Below are 27,298 nucleotides of genomic sequence, written 5' to 3'. Positions count from 1 at the left end.
TGATGCACTAACGATTGCACTAAAAGAGTTCATTAGTGCTTTTAAATTTGGAGGAAATTTGACGCAATGAAAAATTCCCAATGGATTTCTTATGGGAGTTCCGTGACATGTAATTGGCTATATCTACACTAATACTGAAGCACTAACGAAACTATTAGTATTTTCTAGAAGCAGTAACGATGCATTGACAAATGGCACTATTTTTATCGTTATTGCTTGAAGTGGGGGGCAGTGTTTACCTTTGTTTTGGTTCTATAGCCTACACTAATGAAGCACTAACGTTAGGGCTTGGTGCACTAGGTAGCACTAACGATGCACTAACGAATGGCACTAGCTATTTCGTTAGTGCTTGAAGTAGGGGTAGCGTGAACTTGGCCCCACGAAGGTTTTTTACTTGTAGCTCCTACACTAATGAAGCACTAACGTTAGTGGTTGGTGCACTAAGAAGCACTAACGATGCACTAACGATTGACAGCAATTTTATAGTTAGTGCGTCAAGTGGGTTCCAAGTTCACATACGTTAGCGACTCTTCAACGGAATGCATTTTGTATTTTACAGTTTGCAAGTTGTAAATCAATTATTACAGTTCAACACGCATTTCCTAGGTAGTTTAATGGTGATCCCTCAATTGCCAACAATGTTCGTTGATGTCATAACCAGTTTGAAACTGCCAATTGTTTGTATAAAGAAAATATAGGGAACGACCAAGAGTATCTGATGAAAATGTTGAGTGTGTTATAGAGTCTTTCTTACTAAGTTCAAAAAATATCTGTTAGAAGGCAAACCGAGAATTTGCAATGCCTGTGGTAGCAGTGTGGAAGGTGTTAAGAAAATGCTTATATTTGAGCACCTACAACTTATAAACCTTAAAGGCTTTAAATCCTACTGACTATGCTATGCGCTCCAACTTCACAATTAAAACGTTGCACCAGGGAACATTGACTTTCTTGATCACAATCTGTCTAGTGATGAATACCTTATTTTATCTTAAATCCACAATGTCAGAACCTGGAGATATGAGAACTCTTACAATGCAGATGTGACTCCTCAAAAGTTAATGAATTCTGTACTGTTTCTGGATGAAAAGTTTAGAACCGTCTGCTTTTTTGCTGAAGATACCGTAACTGGAATTACGTATTTGGATATACTCCGATAGTGACTTTTTTCCCAACTGCAAGATGAACCAAATAACTTCAGTTCGCAACAAGATAGTGGATCTGCACATATTCATCTATTTTCTGTACTTTTACGTTAGCATTCTAAGTTCAAATATTGAAACCATTATGGACCGTTTCGGCATGAAACCTAATTAGTTTTTTTTTTTTTTTTTTTGTAATTTCAGACTCTTCCCTCAATCTTGCTTCTATAACTCTCTTCCAGAGCTTTATTGCATGACTCGTAAGTTTCATTCCACTGTAGTTGCCGCATTGTTTTACATTGCCGTTGTTTTTTCAGCCTGACACAAGGTAGCTTCTTCTCCATTGTTTTGGCATATTTCTTGTTCCCATTAATTTTCTTTAAAGTGGAATAAACCTCTATAGGTGCTTCCTTTCCCATATTTCTTCTTGTCCGATGTTTTGATAGGAATATTTTCCCTTTCAGAGGCTTTACCACTTTTCATTTTTCATTGCAATTTTCACCTCTACCATAATCATGGGTCGAACAAATCCCTTATTTATGAGCAGATTTTCGCAAAATTCCCTCCAATTTTCTTCTTTGAAAATTTCTAAAAATTCTTTTCTCACTGCTTTTTCTATCTTCACCTCACTCATCACAACCTCGTTATTTTCATATTCGATGCAGTGTAAATGTGAGGTTTTCTTTACCTCCCTCATACCTTTGCTAGCGTATAAATTATCGTTTCACATTCTGTTGTTTCGAGGGTGTTTTAAAACTTATCAAAAGGCTTGGCTTTTGTTACACTAACTGCCTCCTTGAAGTTCTTTTTCATTTTGTCGTGATCCTTTAGGTCTTATTAATTGCGAAAACACTGTCATTCCGTATGCTTCCTTTTACTACTTCACAGCTATATCAACTTATTTATTATCCACCATGTTTCTTTATCAATGAGACTGTACAGTTCCCGTCGTCACCAAGGAACCGACCAACAGAATCTCAAACGTACGCCTGGAAATAGATAGAGTGATTTCAATATCGCTATCTTACTTACATTAGTTTCGGCACAGCAATACTCTTCTCAACAGAAGGTAACATTAGACAACTGAGTCGATCAGAGAGAGGGTTATCAACATCAACAGAATAAAACACATGCAGTTAGCAATATGTCAGAGATCTGGGTTGACAACGTCAGGGGCTGATGGCATTTGATGTTGTGTGAGAGTAAATTTCATACTACGTGAAATGAACTGAATAGATGATGATAGCATAGAACGTGTGATCACTCCGATTACCAAGTGGACAAACTCCATTCGATTATGTGGTGCGAGCGTCATGAAAGTGGTAAGTATGTTGGTTGTGTCGCAAGAGTCAATGTTCAAAGTTATGACAGTCTATGAAACCAACGTTAGGCCGCAGTGTTTCAATGATAAACTCTCATCTTTGGCGCATGGATCTTTGGTTTGATACCAGTTCTCCTCAAATGTTTGTTGTGGTAGATAAATACTGTCAGTGTGTGTTTCCTAGGGGTTTCTCCCAGTTTCGTAATTCCAAAATTGCCATCCATCTTATCATTACCGTTTACCCTAACATCGGTATCTGATCGTTGGAAGTTAACATACAAAAACTCACGTCAAAACTAGATGGACAAAATGCAAAGGCTGTAGAAAGAAATATTTCAGTGAACGTTTTGCTCAAAATTAAAGCATATTGTCACTCACACTCAGAAGTATTGTGAGAGTGCAGTGCAAGTGACGGAGGAACTCAACAAACATATCCCACAGCCTGTCTCAAATGTCACAGTCCACCGTGACTTATATGATTTTCGGATTGCATGGATGAAACCATTGATAATGGACCATCATACTTTTGCGTGTCACCCATGATTCTACAAATATGTAACATGGATCATTGAGGACTGGAAACATTTGATGTGATCGAACGAGTCATTGGTAGCATTATTTCAAAATTGGGGTAGTTGTTGCCTATAGCGTTTGTTTCCCGATATTTCCGCCCAACTGTTTAACGTTGCTGCAGTTCTCTGGTGCTGTGTCGCAATACCCTGCTTAATAGTAAGTTTGCACTGACGCTTACCTGTCAAGTCACTGCCAGTAATTATACCTCGATTCTGGGAAGCATGTGTATGCTATGCTTCCGATGTTGTTCCAGGGAAATTACACCATATTCCAAGATGGTAATGTACCCGTTGACACAAATGTCTCCGTTCTGGAAAGCATGCTATCCAATGTTTCAGATGTTCTACGAAAATAATACCATATTCCAAGGTGATAATGTGTCCATTCACACAGCTGTAGCTGTTACGGCATGGTTTGAAGAACATAAGGATGGAGTTGAACACCTCACCTAGCCCTAGATTTTAATTGAAACTGTGTGGTCCATTTTTTGACACAAATCTGGTACAAATTTCAGTCTCCATCCTTAATCTCTTTAAAACAGTAAATTAGATTACACTAAAGAAATCGAGAAATAAATAACCACTTTGAAGGCGATAATACGGAACCCCCCGATTGGTACGCTGGCAAAGGATTATTTTGGATGAACTATGCCACGAAATCTTTTTAGTATTACTGTGTCAAGCAAATGACACGAAGAACACATAATGCTTAGCTAAAAAGAATATACCAGTGTCTTCATAACACTTCAAAATATGCCTGAAGCACAAGCAATTTCAAAGACATCAAAGTGAAGATTGAACCGTTGAAACTAAAAATGTTTTTGCTATGTTACTAATATCGGAGGTTCTGTCACTTTCAACTCAGCTGCCAAGCAAAGCCAAGGCGCGTAAAAAGTCCAGATTCACACTGTACTTATTAATGGCCAATGAAAACAAGGGACATACTAGATTATTGTATCAAGTGCAAGGAGGATCACTCAATCAATCATCAAAGATACCCGATTACAGAAAGAAGTCTAGATCAAAGGCCACAGGCTACATATTACTCAAGACAAGTTACTTACATTCCAGCTAGTAATCAACGAACTTATATAATAACAACGAAATCATCTTACGCTGAGAAACTCACTCCAGAATGTAACAAACTATTAAACAAACACACATAGGGACAACAGAAAAATACGGACACTAGCACCACTCTTACGGAAATTATGTGAATTTGAAAGAACTTCATTTTGACTTAAGTTTTTTAAAGAAAATGAATAATTATCTCCATAAGTTTAAAGAAGCCAAAAACACATTTTCCATATTAATCATTTTATTCACAGTTGTCACTGAAATCATGGAAAATTAATTACAATAGTCATTTACTTGGAAGCCAATCAATTCCTCCTTGGAGGGTTACATTATTCTGATCCACTTCTTTCACAATATAGGACATCGTTTTACTGAAGTCATATTTTGTATTCGCGCAACCAATACACTGTTAGTTATCCCGAATAATTAAAGGCAGATAAGAATGCAGTCCTACAAGTATTTGGGAAACAGTAACGAATGATAAGAGAAAAGCAATGGAGTTCTTTGACGACTCCTGTATGATTGGGATAAACAGATAATGTTTATATAATAAAATTTACCAATGTATATTCCATACAATAACCTGAAAATAAATTGATTAAACAATTGTATTATCGCCATATTAACGAGAAGAATAACAATAACATTTACTCTGAGACATCAGGTAACAATTTTCTTTCATTTCTTCTACATGCGGCTTGAATTCATTAACTTAGGCAATTTCAACCAACACCAAAACATTAAAACTAACTTAACGTAAAACAAACAAAATCATAAAACAATAAAAAAGGTTTCATTACTAACAAAATAAACTCTACTATTCTCTATTTGAGGAATTTGACATAAATAAAAAAAATCATCTCTCTCTAAATCTGTTGTTACTAGTGCGCTCCTGAGTGCGTAATGGCACACTGCCAAGACCAAGCCGATTCTTGAAAGGTTTCGCTGTGGGAGTTCCAAGTCGGTTCCGAGGAGTTCTAGCGAATCCTGCTGTTTCCAAAGTGCTTTCTTGATATTCTGAAACTTTCATCGATAGGAGTGAGTTGAAAACTGCAACTGAACTGTACCGTATATGACGATTTTCCTGTTGATGAGTTCCGGGCTCCTCGATAAGCACCCGTCTCACATGTGTAGTCGTTGGTATGTGAATAGATGGCATATGTTATTGGTGAGTGAGACACGACTATCGCAGCCTCTTTATAGAAGGCGAAATAATCAGTCCATTATACAGTATTTGAAGGTTGTAAGTATTCTGCGGAGAAACGCCGTTGTCCACTGAAGCGAGGATGGTTGAACTTGACTGCTGCTCTAAGTTATTAACGAGAATTGTCCACGTGGCCCTAAAGAGGGTATTGTCCTGAATGTAGTAGTCAAAGTAGTTCGTGCTGGTCTGAGATTATTTCTTTTAGAGTTTTACACAAGATGGATAATTTGGTAAAACTGTCAGATTCTTTAAGACTAGGAAGTCAGTCTAACTACTTGAAGAAGTTTCGTGAGTTGCAAATAGCGATAGATGTTGAGAAGTTCTCGTAAACTTCCGCTGGTGGCTTCAGAACTCTATTAAAAGCGGTTTACTGTAGCTGGTCTAGTAAAAGGATTTTCAGCATAAGAATCTTGAATATGTGACTGAGTCAACATGTCGAAGGTTCGTGGAATTTGTAATAGCAATTTCTTCCCAGAGATGGCGCATTACTTCATAACGAGAGCCACGTCTCGACATTCTCACGATGACAAGCTGATATTGGTAAACCACAAATTAGGATACTAATAATATAAAAAAATGAGCTGCTCAAAACCTACTAAAATTTTCAGTGTTCATTCTGCAAACTACAACTGAAGACATGCATATCTCTCCCGCAGAATCTCACTTTGCATTTCTGGTTCTTCTAAGGTGCTTACTACTTCACCAAGAGTTGCCTGCTATTACAAATTGTATATGTTTCACCACCAAAAAGTCACAAATCTTCGCAGGCATGAAATACAAAATGCATTAATAACCGTCTCTTCCTATTGTGGAGGAAACCTATATTCATCACCACTGCCTGCCTCAGTTCAGCAGCCGCAACCATCAAGCCTAAATGTTCTGGCCTACACAGAAGAAGATAGATCAGAGATACCCTCAGGTAGCAATGACAGTGGTGTTTCCAAATGAACCACAGGTAACTATCACTTCATATGCTTCTGTCTTCAAAAGCGAGGCAAGGGTTTCCAAGCGAAACATGGAAATCATATAATCAAAACTGACAAATAGTAGTTCGGTTCAGTTTCGGAACCTGAGTGACACACTGCAAAAGGAATGGAGTAATATTCTACTTGTTCTGCTGCCATTTACGAATTCTGTCTACATTCCACTTCGCATCAGAGTTGTTTTGAGGTCGAAAAGTTGTGCAAGACAGTATTAACATGATAAGTTGAATATGTTGTTATGTGTTTCTATATGCCCATCAAGTAAGTTGCCACCCTGTGTACATTCGAAACGACTGCTAATATGAAAAAACGCAAAAAACACGTCAGTCATTATTGTGAGAGGCTTGAATTTTGAGCTATAAAAGGTCCATCCCGGACACCCCCATATAGGTGTATGAAGGATTTCAAAGGGCAAAAGGGGTCGAGTAAGATATGGTTTTAAAGCTCTTGAGAAGAAAAATATTTTGTGAAATGTTTTAAGTCGTTATGATAACGCTATATAAAATGGCGGGGGTTCACATTTCGTTTCCAAAAAGTCCGTTGCCACCTCGCGAATCTCCAAATGACTGTGAATATAAGAAAACGCAAGAACACGTCCCTTATTTTTTTAAGTGGTTGCAATTGTGTGTTGTAAAAGTTCGACCCTCAACTAAATAGGGGTACGGGGGTAAACTTGAACACTTCAAATGGCAAAGGGAGTCGAGTAATAGGTTCGACAAAACAGGTTCGACAAAAGATCTTTTGCTATGTCTAAATGTGCTAGATTGCGGCCATCTAAATTGGCAGTGAAATCAGATTTCGGAGTGGACCTTTGATGACTTAGATATCTATGGCTTGGGAATGTGGTTAAGATTTTGTGATTTGTAGGCAGGGTGTACGTATCGTAAATACGTTCGTAAAACGAGAAAATTATAAGTTTTTGGTTGAAGACTGTTTCTGTGCATGTTGCCCATAGTTTGAGAAGCGGGAGCCCATTTTGCCATGAGAGTAAGATTTCACGAAACGGTTATGTTAAAGGTGGGAATAAAGAGTTGCGTAAATATCAACATTAGAAAAAGGGATCAGTACTACCGGAATATAGATAAGTTTATGCTTATACCCCTATTTCGGAGGGCTGGGATCAGACTTTTGTAGCACACAATTGCAACCCCTTAAAATAATGACGGACGTGTTTCTGCGTTTTCTCATATTGGCAGTTGTTTAGCACAAACACAGGGAGACAACAGGCTTTATGAAAACGAAATTTGAACCCCTCCATTTTGTATGGGGTCAACATAGCCACTTGAAACTTTGGGCAAAATATTTCTCTTTTCGAGACCCTTCGGATGATATATTACTCGACGTACAACTATGTGGGGTGGGGGGTCTAGAATGAACCTTTTATAGTTCAAAATTCAAGCCACTCACGATAATGACGAATGTGTTTTTGCGTGTTTTATTTTCATATTCGCCGTCGTTTCGGAGATACACGAGGTGGCAACAGACTTTAAGGACATCCTGTATATACCGGCATATTTGTCTGTTCCATAAAAATGTCTTAGACAGAGGAGAAAAGAAGCTAGCTGAGTGACTAGAGGATATAATGTTCGAGAATCAAAGATGTAAGAAGCATTGCATTACTCACAATCATAATGTATCTAGGAGCATGTAAAATAACATCAGTGAAACATGTTTATCGACTATACGCTGGCGCAAAGATTATAACGGTTAACTGCCCCTTACGTAAACATAATTAACCAATCTTAAAAATTTTGCCAGATTATTGATTTGGGAAGAACAGTAGAGCAGTGGGCTCCACTAAGTTTAAGAAGCACCTAATTTATAATAAAAAGTATGCTATTATGCTAGTGAACAACAAGTAAATATTATGTCGGGCACACTCTTACACTCTCTTCGCAAAATAAAATAAGAATACTACTGTACTTAGCTACAAATATTAACTCATTACACTCAAATCCAACTTAACTTAATGCTAAGGGCATGATTCGTTCGTAAAGTAGTGGTACTGAATTTGGTGACCAACAAGAGTGTCAAATTGGTGACACTGAATGGGCTTTCTGAGAGCAGACTACTTACGTTGAGAGCTACAATTAATTTGCGAAATATCTCTGCATATCCTTCCCACTTAAAGGAAAAGTACAAATTATACAATAACAGAATGTGTAACAAAACTAAGGGGAAAATTGTAGAGCCATCTCTGAAAGGCCGTTGAAAATGTCAAACAATGTTTCGCGCAGTATCTCAATTTCTGTAACAACGCTTGCAGCGAACTCTTTAATAGAAATGGTGGTGTGGATTGAGACATTTAACGTCATGGCAAAACCTTAAAATAAATTTACAAGTGTAGCAATATTGTTTTTACGTATATAAGTTATAAAGAAAATTTTGGTCCAATAGAATGAAAACTGGATATTATTACATATCCGTGAACATGGCCCTACTGACACTGGCATTAATTTTAAAACATATTTCAAAAGTTAGTGCCCAATTAGCGCTGCTTAGCTATAATACTGGTAAAATTCTGTTATACATGTGTCAAGAAACAAAAGTGATTGTAGATGGAACTTGGCTCAGGTTCACTCTTCAACCGATTGAGATAAAATTGAAAGAAAGATACGTACTCGTAGTACTGACGATACTGTGACAAATGGCTTGCCATGATGTTGTTTGTCACAATTTGTGATATTAGCCACGGTATTTCTATTGCAGATTTATCAAACCTCCTTGCCCTGAAGATTGACACATATCCCGCGCAAAAGCTAACCGTTGCCAGGAATCTCCATGTTTGATTAACTAACTAACTCTATGGCCTACAGAACCCGGAGGTTCAATGCCGCGTTCACAAAAGCTCTCCACTGACTTCTGTCCTTAGCTAACTACATCCAGGTTTTACTTTGTATTCCAATCTCTGCGAGATCCATCTTAATATTGTCTTCCCATTTGTGCCAAGGTCTTCCTAATGGTCGCTTTTCGATTGGTCTTCCAGTCAAGACTTTGAAAGCGTTTCTACTTTCTTCCATTCTAGCTACATGACCCGCCCACCTAAGCCTCCTAGACTTGACGACCGTAACAATGTTGGGTAAACCATATAAATGCTATCGACCATCGAAGCAAGAAAAATTAATGCGCACATTTTATTAAATTCATAATCGACTTTGGGTAATGAACCTAGCAGTTGGCAACTATGATCACATTCTTCCAGTACATGACATCTTTTCGACGCCACAAACTAACTTTCCTTGTGCATGTGTGTGTGTGCAGAGCAACAGTTCTTTGTCTCGAAGACATTGGAACTTCCGGTTGTGTAGCTTCGAGAACATTCCAGAAACTACTATATCATTTCGTACTTCCGACGACTTTCTAAAGTTGGTGATGATTGGACAACTTTTTAATTACTGACCAATCAGAAACTGTGTTACGTCCCAAGTATACTCTACTCACATGCTTTGTGCAATCAAGAAGTGCGCCAAGTAATCGGGATCTGGGACTCGAGGAAGACTACACGCATCCCGAGCCGCGAGACATGTTGTTGGCAAAAGTGTAATTTTAACAGGACATCGATGCCTAGTTGGTGTAGATAAGTACATTTAATATGTGTGAGTGACGCCCGAATGCAACAGTTGCAATATTAATCAAGGAAAATTCAAAAGTAAGAAAGTTTACCGAGTTGAAACTCAGCACACCAGAGAAGACGACGAAAACCAGCATACCCTCTCTAGGAATACCAAACTGTAAGTAACGTAGATTGATGTGGTAGGAGCAATCATCGAGTGATTCGTGCGAGCATTATCCGAAATTTGCCTGACCCAGGAATATATCAACAGTTTAACGTGAGAGTGATCGTGTCTTCCGAATTGTGATTTATGCACTAGCTACATCGCCTTCCGCTAATAGCGAACGCCGGCTCAGAAAAAAAAGAGAAAGAATAACAATAAATGTAGACATACGATTAGTAGGCCACCACAAAGCAAAATCGTATGCGTACAATTACTTCCTGTATATAATTTCATATTCTTAAGCAGTGTTTAGTTAGTTAGGAAATTTCATAAAGAAAAGTTGTCATTTAAAATACGAACTCTAATGTTGTGTGTGTGTTTAATACGAATCATGAGAATGTTGTCTTACGATGTTCATGTTTAATGCTTGTTGTTCATTTCAGCTCATGTGTACATTGATACCAAAATTTCCCATGTAGAGACCAGTGCATGTAAGATTATCAATTTTGCTTTTTGTTAAATATGAACAGTTAATAACTAAGTCCCGGCATTTCAATCTTGTTGCTTCCTCTATATTTTTGTTGTTGTCTTTAGTTTTAAACATTGACGCGAGAATAAGTTGCGGAACGTACCCAGCCTGAATTGTGCTTGTGTAGTGAACTATCCCTCGCGACAAACTTTTCATTCAGGCGAGAAAAGTAAAATCAACATTTTTTTTGCTAATCTTTATTTATTTATTTATTTATTTTGGATAGTTCGGACGCGACCAAACACGTTGTTACCAACCCTTCTACTTGAGTCATTCCCAAGCTCAAGCAGAGGCTGGCAGAGCATGTATATACTTCCAGGTGAGGGGGATGATTGGGAAAACTTCTAATTCAAAATTAATGTGAACAAACGACGTAAATAAGCTTGTGTGACCTCCTTCACCAAAGCGATAGTATATTTAATTGGTGCCGAAACGAACCCGGGACAGATTTACAATACGGTGACCTTGTTTATTTTTATTTTGCACTGGTATTAATAAGTAAAACAAAAAGTAACATCCGCGACAAATTTGTCCATTAGTTAAGTGTGTCTTATCTTTAATAATTGTTGTTGATTGTGTGTTTTGTCATGTTTATGTTCATTTAGAGAAATTATTAGTCAACCATAGAGTCAATTTTTAGCTTGAATTAGAGAAATTATTAGCTTTCTTTAATTATTGACCATTGAATTTTGTACAAAATGTCAGAGTCCGAGGAATTAAAGAATATGCTTACAGCTTTATTCGAAAAACAGTCTGCACAGCTCAATGACACAATCGCGAGTTAAAAGAGAATGTTGAAAGTTTAAAAGAAGAGCAGGTAGAAAGCGTTGCTAGTTTGAAGGAGGATATTGTTAGTTTAAAGCAAGAGCAGGCAGAAAACATTGCTAGTTTGAAGGAAAATTTAGAAAGTAAATTAGAACAAGTTGGTAAGGATGTTTTGCAAACTAATAACGTCATTGTCCAAATCACTACGCGTATTCAGGCCATGGAGGAGAAAATAGAGGAATATAAAAATGAGTGTAGATCAAATTACGAGTCCGTGCAGGTACAGGTTGACAATTGTAGGGCCGAGATAGCACAAGATCGCGTAAGCAACCACGAGAAGTTTCAGGAAGCAAAAGATAGGCAGGTATTATTAGAGCTCAATACAAACCGATATCATGCTCAGGTAGAGGACCGCATTTCCGAATTTCGAGCAACCATTGACACCCACGGTACATTCGTGCGGGAAGTGATGTTTGGTTTAAGAGAACAGCGTGGTGAAATAAACGAAATACGGGATGACATGCTAGAAATTAAGAAAGTAGCTACCGAAAATAAAGAGGAAATTAACGCGTCGCGTAAAATGCTTGAAGAAAAGTTGACAACAAATGCACGTGAAGAAAAACAAGAGAAAGTAGGCAATACAGAGACAGTAATTGATCACGATTCAATGCGAGTATTTGTAGACAAGCAGGTTTTAAATGTAGTTGCAGTGCCGGCGAGAGATGCCGATGATTTGTACGAAACGAATGGTAGCGTAGTGGAAACGCGTACCCACCCTCTCGGAGAAGCCAGGGAAGGCTTGAGAGTCAAGTTGTTATTTTTCTGCGATGTTGAGAATTTAATGTTGTACTTGCGTTGCGAGCGAATTGTTCTGCGTGATCCCACAACTACATATGCGTCTGTAGTACCATATACGTCTTTCAGTGTGAGTTACTTCTTTATATTGCAATTCGATTCTGTCCTTATCGACTTTGAGTTTCGTGGTATAAGTCAACAACTTCAAGTGAAGAGTTTGAAATGTAAGCCCGCAAAGAGAATTGTGTTTTGCGTAGTCAGTGGTTCTTGTGTAATCAATTCGCCAGTACTATTACCCGTAACCAGACAAGAAAATAACATTGTCCATAAAAGTAGATTGAAAAATAAACGTACACTAGCGAAAAGGGTAAAATGTAAGAATACAACACGAAGGGAAGGCAAGGTAGTACGGAGTGGTCAACCAATTTCCCATAGTATGTCAACTCGAAATAAAAGGATGTCTCGACGTATAACCAGTAAGATCAGGGTTCATAGGCGTAAAAGTAGTAACAGACAAGTGGGCCATGAGTGTAGTAAGGTTAATTTCTTCGCGCGTGCAAATTTTAAAATTAGCGTCCCACCACCGCGAACGGACGAAAAGGAAAAACTCGATTGTGCAAGTAGACATAAAGCAAAACAGCTGATCATTTTTGGTAACAATGATAATACTCGTCGGCCTAACCCCAGAATGTGTGCGCAATGTAAGCAAACAAATGTCAAACGTGTGCTAGATGGTAAGTTCAGAACAAATGAAAAACGCGTTAGTAGTCGTAATCCGAAACGAGTTAAACCTAATCGCATACGTACTAGATACCAATCAAACTCGAACTATAAGCGAGTTCCTCCCGAACTAAACATCCAAATTGTAAAAACATTGACTCAGAGGAATTTTAAGAAACTATTCGTGCAAGGTACCATTAGGCATGGCAGATCTAACCGTCGTAAACGTAGGCGTATCCGCGCGTGGAACTTCAGTAAGCTTGTTGTAAGAAGGAAAAAAGGTCCGAGAATTCGAAAGAACAATTGGAGAAGTGTTCGTAAGCGTATAAAAGTACAGACATACAAGTGTAATCGGCATCGATGGAAAATGAAAGGGTTAGTGTGACTAAAGCGTAAATTTGCCCCGAATTTGAATTGAATCCCGAAAGAGACAAGAAACGAAACACCGAATATGACTTTTAAGCCCTTATAGAAAAAGAAAATGAAAATTGTTGTACATTTGTTTGATTATTCCCCATTAAATTTCGAAAGTCAGGAATGTATTTCTCAATCTTAAGTGTGTACTCACCGCCATCGACGCGCTTGAACGAAGGCACCCCACCAATCCGTATGTTTAGGGATTTCTCTTACAGCTTACCAAAGAAGACCATCTATCCATCCAACCACATTTATAACCATTACAACAGGTACGTGAGATAATAAACATGTTTAATTAAATTTTATTTCAGGATTAATTCAAGTTGAGGATGACTAGGAGAAGGAAAGGATCCAGGAAGGATGATTAAGGGAAAAGAAAGGTAAAGATAAATTGAAATTAGTTCGCGAATGTACTTTGATTCAAAATTTTATAACCACAACCCATTTTCAACCATTACTATTTTTGTGTGGACGTTACCACAGCCGCGAAATTTTCATGATTTGTTTGTGTATTTGTGTTTATTTCAGAATAAAGGAGAGGACATCTGAATAAAGTTACGCCTATAGCATTTTGTGTTGTTTTATTATCATAATATTTAAGAAATGTGGATTTTGAAACCTGTTAAGCCTATTTGAAGTTCTTAATAGCAATTTTAGAGATTGGTTAGGCGCCCTTAGAGATTTTGATAGGATTTTTAGAGAACGTACATTATGAGTGTGAATACATGCATACTTAAAATTATCTGCCAATATCTTTGTTTAGTTTGTTGGCGGAAACATGTAAACACAATTATATGTTAGAATGTCTTGAAAGAAAAAAAATATGTGTGTTTCTTGGTTAATATTCTTTTCCATTTAACATCTTTGTCATTGAACATACGTAAGAGCACGGTAAATCCATGAAATTAGATTGGTTATACATTGGAATGTCAAAATTCCAAAATATTATTAAATGTGATTAGAAAAAAAAGTAAGGGAAAAGAAGGTTTAAAATAAAAAATCTGGTTATAAATTTATTCATCCGTATAGGTATTATGTAAAATTAATAAGTATTCATCATCACATTAATAGAGCTTGAAATTTAGTATAATTTAAAAATAATAACGTTACAAGTTAAGAAGAATGAAGAGGTTAAAATGCAATTTAACCCTTAGAGGCGTCACTACTATTCTCTTTCAAAATTAAAGTGACGAAATCGGGACGGCGTCCGATTCGGCCTCAGCTGGTGTGTGATTTGGCAGATATACACACACACTTCAAAATCCCCTTTCGGCTTGTGACGTTTAATATATATATATATATATATATATATATATATATATATATATATATATATATATATATATATATATATATATATATTTAAAAGGGAAAGACATTTAATTGACGCTTAAAAATTCATATTTTTATTAGACATTCATCCTTAATTGACTTAAAAGAGATAATAAATTGCATTTATTTGGGATTTTAGTAAATAATTTTGCTCTCTTCTTTCCTTCACGTAGTCCTGTTTTCGCGAAATAAAATAATAAGAAATGCATGGAGCATCGTTAGAAAATATAATATATTGTAAGCTTTGTTATAATATTTCACGGAAACTGAACTACTAATAACAACTGATACAATTTGGTATCGATATGTAAAGTGTCTGTTTTAATCAGGTAGCAATTACCTAGGATAAAATTGGTTCATAAAATGGGCAACATATATAATACAAATTGGTTGTAAAACATTATGAAAATTGGATAATCAAAATTATCATCAGCCTTGAATTCACTAATGTCGGCGATCTTGAGTAAAAATTTGATAAATATTTGTTTTAAAATAAATTTATTCTCGGAAATGAAAAATTTAAATAATAATTGTTTAAAGTAAAATCAAGTAAACCACGGATATGCCATTCTAATTTTTAAATGATGTTTATCGGATGTAACGATTAATTTAGGATGTGAAAATTTTCCAATTTCAGTTCTTTTCAATCTTTCTTGTATGAGAAGAGTCTGCTGGTTCTTAATTGAACATTGTATAATTTTCAACCCACTGATTATCATGGTCAGACTCGTATTGGACTCATTTCCTTGTTTCGTTGAGGTGATTACCATTTCATTATTCATTCCTTATCACTAAAAAATATGGAAAAACTAAGCATGACACGTTTGTGCTGGAAACCGATTAACGTTCTCTTACGCATTTGTAATTCTATCAGTCTACTGGAAAATTGTCATTTCAGGTTGTGGATAATTGTGGCGTTGGATTGGTGGATGATTTACTCGATAGTGACTTTAATCTCAAATGTGACTGTACTCCCGGATTTGATAAGTGCACTTTGCCAGTAAGGCCGCACACTTCTTCGTATTGGCTGGCGCTCTTTAAGGAAATACTTTGTAAACCTACTAATTTTGTAGGTATGAGCGAGCCGAAAATAATTAATAATTAATAAGCGATTAATAGTATTGAGATGCAGGACTGTAGTATCGAACTTTCCCCCCCCCCAGGGTATCCTTATTGTCCTTTTCATATGTTTATTTTCTCGAAATACCTCCTGTAGGTCTAGATACTGATAGTCTAATTGGGGTTGGAATAATTTATCCGATTATGACATAGCTGTAATGCTTGAAGCATTCAGCTGGGAGGGATTAGGACTTAGTGCAGGAACGAATTATTCAAATCGTCGGGGAATTAAGCGACCCCGCACACTCTAGCTATGTGAAATAGTAAGTCAGCGCTTATTGATCTTCGGGATCAAATCATTAACCTATATTTTTGTTTAATTAATGACTTACGACCTGTTTTGTCAACCAATGACACACAGGGTAGCGCTATGTAAGGCTTAACCGCCGTTTAACTCACACTTGTACATATGCATCTAAATGTTTAGTAGTTTATCAGTTAAGTTACGCAAAGCAAGCGTATGTACGAATAGTTTAATTATCCGATATATAAAGATAATATGTAGGAAGATCAAAACGCCATATACTGCACACGCAGATTACCATGAAGATCAAACTTTATAAATTTTATGGATATATTTGCTTTACATATTTAGTGAATAAATATAAAACTTGAATTTAATCATATATCGTTTCGTGTTTACATGTTAGGTTTTTATGTAATGTTTCATAAATCTCGTAGCTATAATCCAAAAGTCATTGTATTTTGTTGTATTGAAACGCATATGCATACTACAGTAGATTTTGTTTAACTTCAATATAATATACTAGTTTTCCAATATATCAATATAACTTACCTTACGTGTAACTTAGTCGCAATGACACATAAGATAGTTTAATTAATTAGATTAATATTTTTGATAAAACATTCACTCATTAAGTAATGAATTGTTGAGTTATCTAGGGAATTAGTATTGATATACGTTCTTCATATTTTTATTTTAGTTTATGATAATTAAAGCAGAAAACATAAGCGATGTACGCACCATATAGACCATATATATCTTGTTCATTTTAGCGGCTAATAACTTTGTAAAAATATTTTAATAATTTTATAAAACATATTACCGTAGCTTAAGTAATTTGTGTCATATTATGTGTTGATTCATATGTTTTTATATTGTTAGATAAACGTGATGTTTATTAGCGAATATATTGAAGAAATATATGTAAGTAAACCACATGAGGCATAAGGCAAATGCATAACAATGCTTGTAAATGGGTTTCAGGAACGTATATATATATATATATATATATATATATATATATATATATATATATATATATGTGTGTGTGTGTGTGTGTGTACCCCGTTGACGAGGTATGTCCGGGATAGAGGTGTTACAAGGCGTTTAATGAAAATAGGCTATGCTCCGAAAGCAGTAGCAAGGCTATACTCTGATAGTAGTAGCGACGAAATGTTTTTATGAAAATGTTGTTTGCCAAGGTTGACGTTGTGCCCTTGATGTAATTAAACGTGAATGCGATAAGAATATATTAATAGGAGAAGCGTTAGAAATGATATTTCTCAAATACCCATTGGAGAAAATATGAATAGTTAGATAGCCTTAATGTATGCCGTCAGATTGTTACAGAATAATTGAGCATTGTTAAGAACGAATCTTTGTTTTAAAATCCTCTCAAATGTTGAACCACAGGATAGAGAATATGAGAATAAGATGTATTGCGAAAGATAATTTTAGGATTGTTGAGTTTTGTTCAAACGAATTGATAAGTAAATGATTTTTAAGGTTTAATGTTATTAAATTGTAATGATGAAGATCACTACATTGATAATATTTTTCATTTTGCATTGTATTGATTTTTTGGGGAAATGTTTGAAAAAGATATCCATACCTTTTATGAAAAAAAAGAGTTCTTCCAAGATCTGTTCATAGCTAATAAGTACTGAAGTTGCTACATTGTAAAATAATGCACAAATTCGACAATTCCGTCGTTAACTCTACCTTAATTTTTGAATTCCGAGTTCGTCTCCGATACGTTTCCGGTTAAAAAAATCGTTTTGTCACGTATAATGTCATTAGGTCGAAAGAATATTCTTTTTCATATAATCTTAAATCTTTACCCAAGTGGGATTCGTATACTTGTTAAGTGATATTTTTGTAATGTTGTAGTAAATATATTTTGTTGCTAGTGAATAATCATAAAACATGAGCACACGGTGAGAAACCATAGTCAAGAGTACTAAGTGAAAATTAATAAATAACAGAAGATTACATATTTTAATGAAAAGACATTAAAAGACAGAAAATATTTAGTAATTATATAAAAGTGGCCGAAAAAAAAAGGGTTGCCGAACATACAGGTGTAAAGACCTATTACTCAAAGTAATAGCAAGGCGTATAAAATAGTGCAAAGTAGCGTTACTAGTGCTTCGTAAAAATGCTCCACCAATAGTGCTCCCTCAACCGTGCCAAAAAGAAATAGTTTCTCTAAGTTATACTGCTAATGTTTCATACTTATCCCAAGCTGCTCCCGAGCCGCGAGACATGTTGTTGGCAAAAGTGTAATTTTAACAGGACATCGATGCCTAGTTGGTGTAGATAAGTACATTTAATATGTGTGAGTGACGCCCGAATGCAACAGTTGCAATATTAATCAAGGAAAATTCAAAAGTAAGAAAGTTTACCGAGTTGAAACTCAGCACACCAGAGAAGACGACGAAAACCAGCATACCCTCTCTAGGAATACCAAACTGTAAGTAACATAGATTGATGTGGTAGGAGCAATCATCGAGTGATTCGTGCGAGCATTATCCGAAATTTGCCTGACCCACTAATATATCAACAGTTTAACGTGAGAGTGATCGTGTCTTCCGAATTGTGATTTATGCACTAGCTACATCGCCTTCCGCTAATAGCGAACGCCGGCTCAGAAAAAAAAAGAGAAAGAATAACAATAAATGTAGACATGCGATTAGTAGGCCACCACAAAGCAAAATCGCATGCGTACAATTACTTCCTGTATATAATTTCATATTCTTAAGCAGTGTTTAGTTAGTTAGGAAATTTCATAAAGAAAAGTTGTCATTTAAAATACGAACTCTAATGTTGTGTGTGTGTTTAATACGAATCATGAGAATGTTGTCTTACGATGTTCATGTTTAATGCTTGTTGTTCATTTCAGCTCATGTGTACATTGATACCAAAATTTCCCATGTAGAGACCAGTGCATGTAAGATTATCAATTTTGCTTTTTGTTAAATATGAACAGTTAATAACTAAGTCCCGGCATTTCAATCTTGTTGCTTCCCCTATATTTTTCTTGTTGTTGTCTTTAGTTTTTGCAATTACATAAGGCAATCTTTGTTTATTTCTACAACCACGTCCGTCTCTAGACAGAGACAACGCTTACATCACTTGTTTACTGAATTCTACGCGCTAAAATTTTAACATTTGCCGAGAAGCACAGAATAATAAAAACAAAACAAAAGACAAGCCAATTCTGCAATTTCGAAAATTTCGAATCAATTGACGATAGATGCCAGCTAAGTCGCAGGTAGTATAAGTTGTTTAAGTGACAATCTTGATAAAGGTAAACCTATGATTGCGTGTCAGACAAAAAACTATATATACATTAATGTTGCTTTTGAGTATCATCAGTGATACTGATGGCAACGGGGGTGTTAATTTTCTGTTGACTTGATCATATTTGGAGAAGAAACTCATACTTTCCGAGAGCTCTGCTCTGACGCGTCGCTGGTTATACAGTGACGATTTTTGGAAAGCTTCCTTTTCCTTTTCCTGGGCCTCACCTTCTGTCTCTTTCTCACGAACCGTCTGTCAGACTTATCTAGCCAAGAGCAGCCGGATCCACAGATCGAGCCAGGGGAGTTGCCCCATCTGGATAACTATCCAAACGGGATGTCATCCCTTACTGATCTTATTCATATCTCACTTCATACATCACTGCTTCATTGTTTAGGCTCACCGCTCTCCATCATGGCTGATTCTCCTGGTACAACCGGATCCTGGGTGGATGGACGCCATCCTGGCCTCCTTCCTGTGTTTGCCATTCCCTCTGCTTCGACGTGAAGTTGTTCAAGCGGAAGGATTTGGGCAACAGACAGTGTACGCAGTCAGGTAGTTCTTCCGCTTCCACAAATTCTAACTTATCCACGAAATCCAGATCTCCACGCAGTCAACACCTATATGTTGACTCTGTTAAGCAGCCGGCGAAGAAACAACATCGAGAAAATGTTTCAGATACTTCAAACATGCAAGCCCAGTCGACAGACATCAATCATACATCTCCTCTTCCATCTTCTCCGCCAACTCATCCGATACTTCACTCGTTTGTGCTACAAAATTTTGATACTGAGTACTCCAACGATAAATTCGTGACTATTGAACTTCGCAAGTACTTACCTAGTGCTCCTCTGTTCCAAGTCGTCAAATCACATAATGGCATTTACAACGACTCACCAAAGGTAGTCATCAACCTGGTTCGGCTAATAATATAAGTAGATTTCGAGTGGTAGTAATTGTTTACACATTAAAATATCTTCCGTGATTACATTTACTAGTATTCTCACCTTTTATATTGAAATCACAAAACGATGATACGTATTAAACAATTTTATTCGTTGATTTTCTTTGAACGAATATGCACATAGACTGTATTGCAATCGTACATGTTTGTTAGGTATCTATCAACAACTACATAGCAACTAATTATACTATAATGTATGTTTCTTACATATATTAAAAACATTCTTCTTTTGTTATTATTAAATTAACATTATATCTGGTATAGTGCTTATGTAGAAGCACTTTCTGCCCAAAAATACAAGTAATTATCAATTTATACAAAGTATCTCGTTGTATAAAAATGTCGCCCGACGATGGGACTGAATATAAAAGTTACAAGGGAGCTTGGTTTTTATATTTAAGAACCACTGGTCCGTTTATAAGAACAATATTCCATAATTACGTCCTATACATTTTGATCGACCCTCGCATATATATAACATTATTTATTTTCATTCATATAAATATATTTATAATAAATCTTTCATTTTATTATCATTTATCTTTAATTATATTAATATATATTTTATTATTAAAACGTCGTCGCTTATTTATATAATTGATGAAGGGTACGAATTCAAAATAGCAAGAAGCAATTACATTTTAAAACATGAGTCACCATGATCAAGGGCGCATTATATAGTAGTTACTTTAGATGATATTCTACAGTATGCATTGTATCAATTAGGCGTCAGAATATAGAAGAATCTTATTCAAGTAACATATAAGATGATGCATGAAGACAGTCGTCGAATAATTAGCTTAATAGAATGAATCATATACTTAACATAATCTTTGACAATTAAGTTTCAACACAAATCAAATATATTATAAATAACCTTTGCCTTTGATCTATTATAAATCGAATTATAATTCTTCACAATAACAAGGCAGAATTAAAATCATTTGAAAATTATAATTGGTTAATGAGAATTAAAGAAAATTAAATTAAGTAAAAATCAAAAATTAAACGTAACCTACGTTCAGAAGAACAAAAGGAAGAAAATAAATCTATTTTTACACAAACATATTCATAAGAATCAGTAGCTGATGTGGGTTTAACTCTTACTTCATCAACTGCAGTCAGTTTACATTCGTACTTGCATATGATTCTAATAAAGTACATTGTACTGCACTATCATGATTAGGTTCCGCAATATTTTGTACATGTATTGCGTCGTGATTCTGATTTTGATACGAAGTGCCATCTCTTGAACAACGATTATGTCTATACATAGAATTTGTAGCATTTCTAGAATTTCGCCATGTATTTCGATTGTTTTTATGTCTACTTCGGTTGAGTGATCTGACATAATTATTGTCACGATTGGTTAGGTTAGGTTGATTCCCAACATAGCTTTGCCTATTTTGATCGTTCTGATTGCTTGAACTTATTCGGTTTAGGTTGTGTTCCGTATCGTTCACACTACGTATATCTAGATTTCGAACAGGTACAAAATGATCTGAATTGTTTTTAATTTGACCTACTCCCGCTTGATGATTCAGAGCATGGTATTGGGTTTCATAACATTGGACAAGCATTAATAAATGGTTAAAACTCATACACTGGGTAGAAAACAGGATCTGTTGTAACTTAAACGGTAGCAAATTTCGAATTGATGCTATGATTCTAGATTCCGATTGCAATGGATTTACGACTTTTAATTCGTTGTATGTATTTACAACAAACTCGACAACAGATTTGTGCAAACGAGGATTGAAATGTTGGTTTCTAATCGTGGCATCTCTATTTGCAAGCAAGAAGTCATTTTCGTAATTTGCGATCAGTGCTGCCTTGAATTCCTCATACGTACTAACGTGATCTCGTACTGCTTTAAACCATAAAGAACATGGTGGGAGTAATAAATGAGGGATTAGTTTCATATATTGTGATCTATCTATACACATTATATTGCACTCGTCCTGAAATTTTTCTAGGAAAGAAGTAGCATTCTCATTACACTTACCACTGAACTTACTCATAGCACGTATTTCACTCATCTTAACACTTAACTTTACCTTCCTTTTATCATTCCATGTTCTTGTTGAGTGACAATTCCTACCTATGGCGTGATGTGTAGTTGCACCATCTCTTTTCCGCCCATCTGTACTCCTCGGATGAATTTCTTCCAAAATAATGTCCTCATCAGATACGGGTGAAGGCGAAGTCATCTCTTGTGAACAAGGGAATTCTACACGATCATTAACCATGTTGTTGTGGTATGTGTTATCCTTGATCTGTAGTGTCCTGATTTTCTCTTGTAAGGTAGCTATCAACTGAGTATTCACACGTATCTGGTTGGAGTTATCCGTGACCTGAATCTTTTGTTGCTGTACAGAAGATTCTATTACTTCCAAATCTCTTTTTACACCACTGACTTCTTGGATTAGATGGTTTTGATTATCCTGGCAATCCTCAGATATTCTTTTTAACTTTTCATCAAACTGCGAAGTGATGTCATTCATTGCCTGGATAATAAATTGCTTCGTCTCTTCTGACTTCTGCTCCATTCGTCTACTTAATTCCTCATATTGTTTGTTGGATTCCTCGGACTTCTGCTCTATCGTCAGCTTTAATTCCTGCTTCATGGCTTCCATATCGTCTTTTCGGCTTTGTTCTTGCCGCTGTAAGACTAGTAAGATTCGGTCTTCTAATGTCATTCCTGGTGCTGCACTTTGTACACCGTTATCACTATCACTGGTTTCTTTCTCCATTGCCTCACCGTTCATTTTTCTTGTGATTATTCTACCACTTCTAAGTCTTGTCAAGTTCGTAGTCATTAACCTTATTACAGAAGTAAATTCACCCTTACTTTACTTCGGGATATGAATTTACAAGAATCCCGGGTGAGGTAAACCAAAATTTTTACAACGACTCACCAAAGGTAGTCATCAACCTGGTTCGGCTAATAATATAAGTAGATTTCGAGTGGTAGTAATTGTTTACACATTAAAATATCTTCCGTGATTACATTTACTAGTATTCTCACCTTTTATATTGAAATCACAAAACGATGATAGGTATTAAACAATTTTATTCGTTGATTTTCTTTGAACGAATATGCACATAGACTGTATTGCAATCGTACATGTTTGTTAGGTATCTATCAACAACTACATAGCAACTAACTATACAATAAGGTATATTTCTTACATATATTAAAAACATTCTTCTTGTTATTTTTAAATTAACATTATATCTGGTATAGTGCTTATGTAGAAGCACTTTCTGCCCAAAAATACAAGTAATTATCAATTTATACAAAGTATCTCGTTGTACATTATACTAAAATCGTCAGATCCTAATTTCGCCATATTAATTCGGAATAAATCATCATTTGAAATCTTTGGCAATAGGCTACGATTACACTCCTCCAAACGTAAACAATCGAATCCACCGAAAGGACCTCCACTTCTTTCTGTTGTTATCCGTGGAGTCGACCTCTCTTACACCGATGAGGAGGCTCAAAAAGAGCTCCAGTCCGAAGGGCATACTATTCAAAAGGCTGTTCGAATCAGAAACAATGCTGGTCCCACTTATATGGTGCGTATTCTTATATCCTCCAAGGACACAATTGACAATTTACTCATCCATGGAGTATATATTTATAAAAGGAAAATCGCATTGAGACCTCCAGGTTTTCTGCACCTTTGCCTCTACACTGTGAAAAATGTCAGCATTATAATTCACATCACACATCAGCCTGTCCAAATCCGATCGTTTGTGGCTTTGCTCTGGACCTCATCAGACTCGAGTTTGTCCTAACATGACATAGACTCCGAAATGTCCAACTTCCACCCAACAATACCCAGCTTATAGCTATAAATGCAAAGGCAAATCTCCCGCTCAGGAACCCCGCCCTGAACTCGTTGTTCCTCTGATAACTGTCGAATCCTCTACTTCCACTGACAACACCGTTTACTATCACTGACAACACCGTTCACGGTTAACCAACTTCTCGCATTCCTAGCTCTAAATCTACAAACTATTCAAAGTTTGCAATGCCAACACGTCCTTCAACAAATTATAGCAGCTGCGAAATCTTTAATGTATCATTATACTCCACTTATTCAAATAGCTACGTGCACTTTCACACAACTCGACTCGAAACATCTGTATAATCGTATTCATCATGGATATCGTTATTCTGTTTCTCGACATTCGCTCTCTTCTTAAGCGCAAAGTGGTATTCAAAACACTACTTACTAGAAGAACACGTCACAGTTTTCCTTCTTAACGAAACCTTTGTAAAACCCACTTCGTCTTGTTCTATTTCTCGCTACACTTTATTCCGCCATAATAGTCATATACCTGCCTTCAGAGTCAACGGTGGAGATGCAATAGGTTTTCGAGACACAATCCCGTTTCGATCACACAAATGTCTTATCTTGCATTTTCCAGAATATGTAATCAACACATTGTATTTCCGTAATATCGCTCTCAATTTTCCTACCATCTATGTGCGCCCTGGCCTCGCTATACCTTACGCCTTCTTCTCACACATTTAAAATACTTATAAACACTTCATTATTCTGGCCGATGTCAACGTTCATAGTCGTTCAAACAGCGACCAAACCTCCTTTACTGACTTTACCACAGACACTATTCTGAATTTTCCTCGCTATACTCGCCCTATCAGCAATACAACAATTGTTTCAAATACCATCATTAATCGTTGCACTATAGATGTTCTGGACTTAATCGGCAGTGATCATTTACCCATCAAACCCATACATCATTCAGGTCTGGCTCCTGCACAATCCTTACCTTCATCACGTCTATCATTCTGTCTATCATTATGACAAAGCCGACTGGCCTCAATATCGTTCCAATTTGAAAATGCCTTGGTCGATTCCGAACCTCCTACCACACCAGACGAACTTGAACAACAGGTTGCTCTCATAACCACTTCCATTCAACAGACATCTGCACTGTATATCCCAAAATCTGAATCAATCCCTTATCGTCCAAAACTACCACCACAATATCTAGCCTTAGTCTGTCGATCACGTCAATCTTACCTCAAATTTCTTCGCACCAAAAATCCAGAACCTCTAAGGCTTCATCACTAACTTCAACGCATGGTACACAACTATGTTTCTGCTTACAAATTGTGCTAGTGGGTTAAAACTTGTAATCACCTATCATCCCACTTGCTATTAGAAACGGTTCGTTGTCCTTTGTGGCAAACACTCCAAGACTCCATATTCGATTCTTTTACACACTACGCCATTGCATTCCGACACCGACAAAGCCAATGCTTTCGAGGAATATCTCCAAACTATATTCACACCCTCAGAATCAGATACCATAGGCAACAATCATCCAGTAGATCAAATTGATCTTAACTGTCCTTCACTTCAACCTCACGTCTTCTATACACTTCCCAATCATGTTCTTACCACTCCCATCACTTTATCAGAAATCACCTCTGCCATCCAGAACAAAGGCAATACCTCACCAAGCTTCGACTCCATCACCTATCGACATAGTAAAGAAAGCCCCGCCATCCTACTCACTCTTCTGGCACCCATTTATACGTTCATATTACGCACAGCTTTTTTCCCTAGGGGCTGGAAAGTATCCAAGACACTTATGTTTCCCAAACCGGATAAAACAAAGTCCGATGTTTCTTCTTGCCGACCTATTCAGTTAACTTCTACCTTCAGCAAAATTTTCGAGCGCCATCTTGTGAAACTCCTACACCCATATTTCCTAGACTGTCAACTACTACCGACTCATCAACCTGGTTTCCGTCCCTCCTTCTCTGTTTACGATCAGCTACTTTGTATACAACCCTCATAACAAATCATTACAACTTCATTCAACCATAATATTTTGTCCTTTTCAATCTTGAAAAAGCTTTTAACATGGTTTGGCATGTAGCGTTAATTTATAATCTCATTAAATTTCAAATTCCGATGGCATACATTCGCATAATTTATCATTTTCTCGTCTATCGCATCCCTTACATTGCCATAACCTTTACTTTACCGCCGGCCAGCAGGGTGTACGCTTCTCCGTACCGCGGGAAATTTAAATGATTTTTAACAGTTTGTAGTGTATGAAAGAAAAGCTTCTAAAATAACTACTATTGCGTATAGAGACATAAAGTAAAAAGCATTTTGTTGCCAAAGGTCTCTGCTATAATTTTGGGGGTCATTTGAGATACTTGGTACAAACCGAGCAGCGCCACGGGGCGCCAAAGATCAAAAAATCTAGAAAAAATGCTAAATTTGGGGTGAAAACACCCCCAACTCCCTTCGTTTCAATTTTGTTTGTAAAGAATTGTATTGAAAATGTACGTACATCCTTCCGAATGCGAAATCTTTTTGGTTGAGGTCTTAGAATGAAATAGTAATGTTTCTATAAATTATTTTCTGACACCTTGCAAATGCGAAAAAAATGTGTAAAATTTATGTCATTGCAGTGTACCAGAAATCATTTTTTTCTGACGTTACGAAATGCGACTAAGTTATGAAATTACTTTTGTATTCATAAGGAAGGTCCCTGGTATAATGTTTGAGTCCTTTGACATACTTGGTAGAGACTCAGGGGGCGCCACGGGGCGCCAAAGATAAAAAAATCTAGAAAAAATGCTAAATTTGGGGGTGAAAACACCCCCAACCCCCTTCTTTTCAATTTTGTTTGTAACGAATTGCATTGAAAATGTACGTACATCCTTCCGAATGCGAAATCTTTTTGGTTGAGGTCTTAGAATGAAATAGTAATGTTTCTATAAATTATTTTCTGACACCTTGCAAATGCGAAAAAAATGTGTAAAATTTATGTCATTGCAGTGTACCAGAAAACATTTTTTTCTGACGTTACGAAATGCGACTAAGTTATGAAATCACTTTTGTATTCTTAAGGAAGGTCCCTGGTATAATGTTTGAGTCCTTTGACATACTTGGTAGAAACTCAGGGGGCGCCACGGGGCGCCAAAGATAAAAAAATCTAAAAAAAATGCTAAATTTGGGGGTGAAAACACCCCCAACCCCCTTCTTTTCAATTTTGTTTGTAAAGAATTGCATTGAAAATGTACGTACATCCTTCCGA

This window comes from Thermobia domestica, chromosome 15, assembly GCF_964235325.1.
Source record: "Thermobia domestica chromosome 15, izTheDome1.hap1.1, whole genome shotgun sequence".
NCBI classification, from domain to species: Eukaryota; Metazoa; Arthropoda; class Insecta; order Zygentoma; family Lepismatidae; genus Thermobia; species Thermobia domestica.
The sequence above is the reverse complement of the archived record's forward strand: the minus strand, read 5'-3'. Positions refer to the sequence as shown.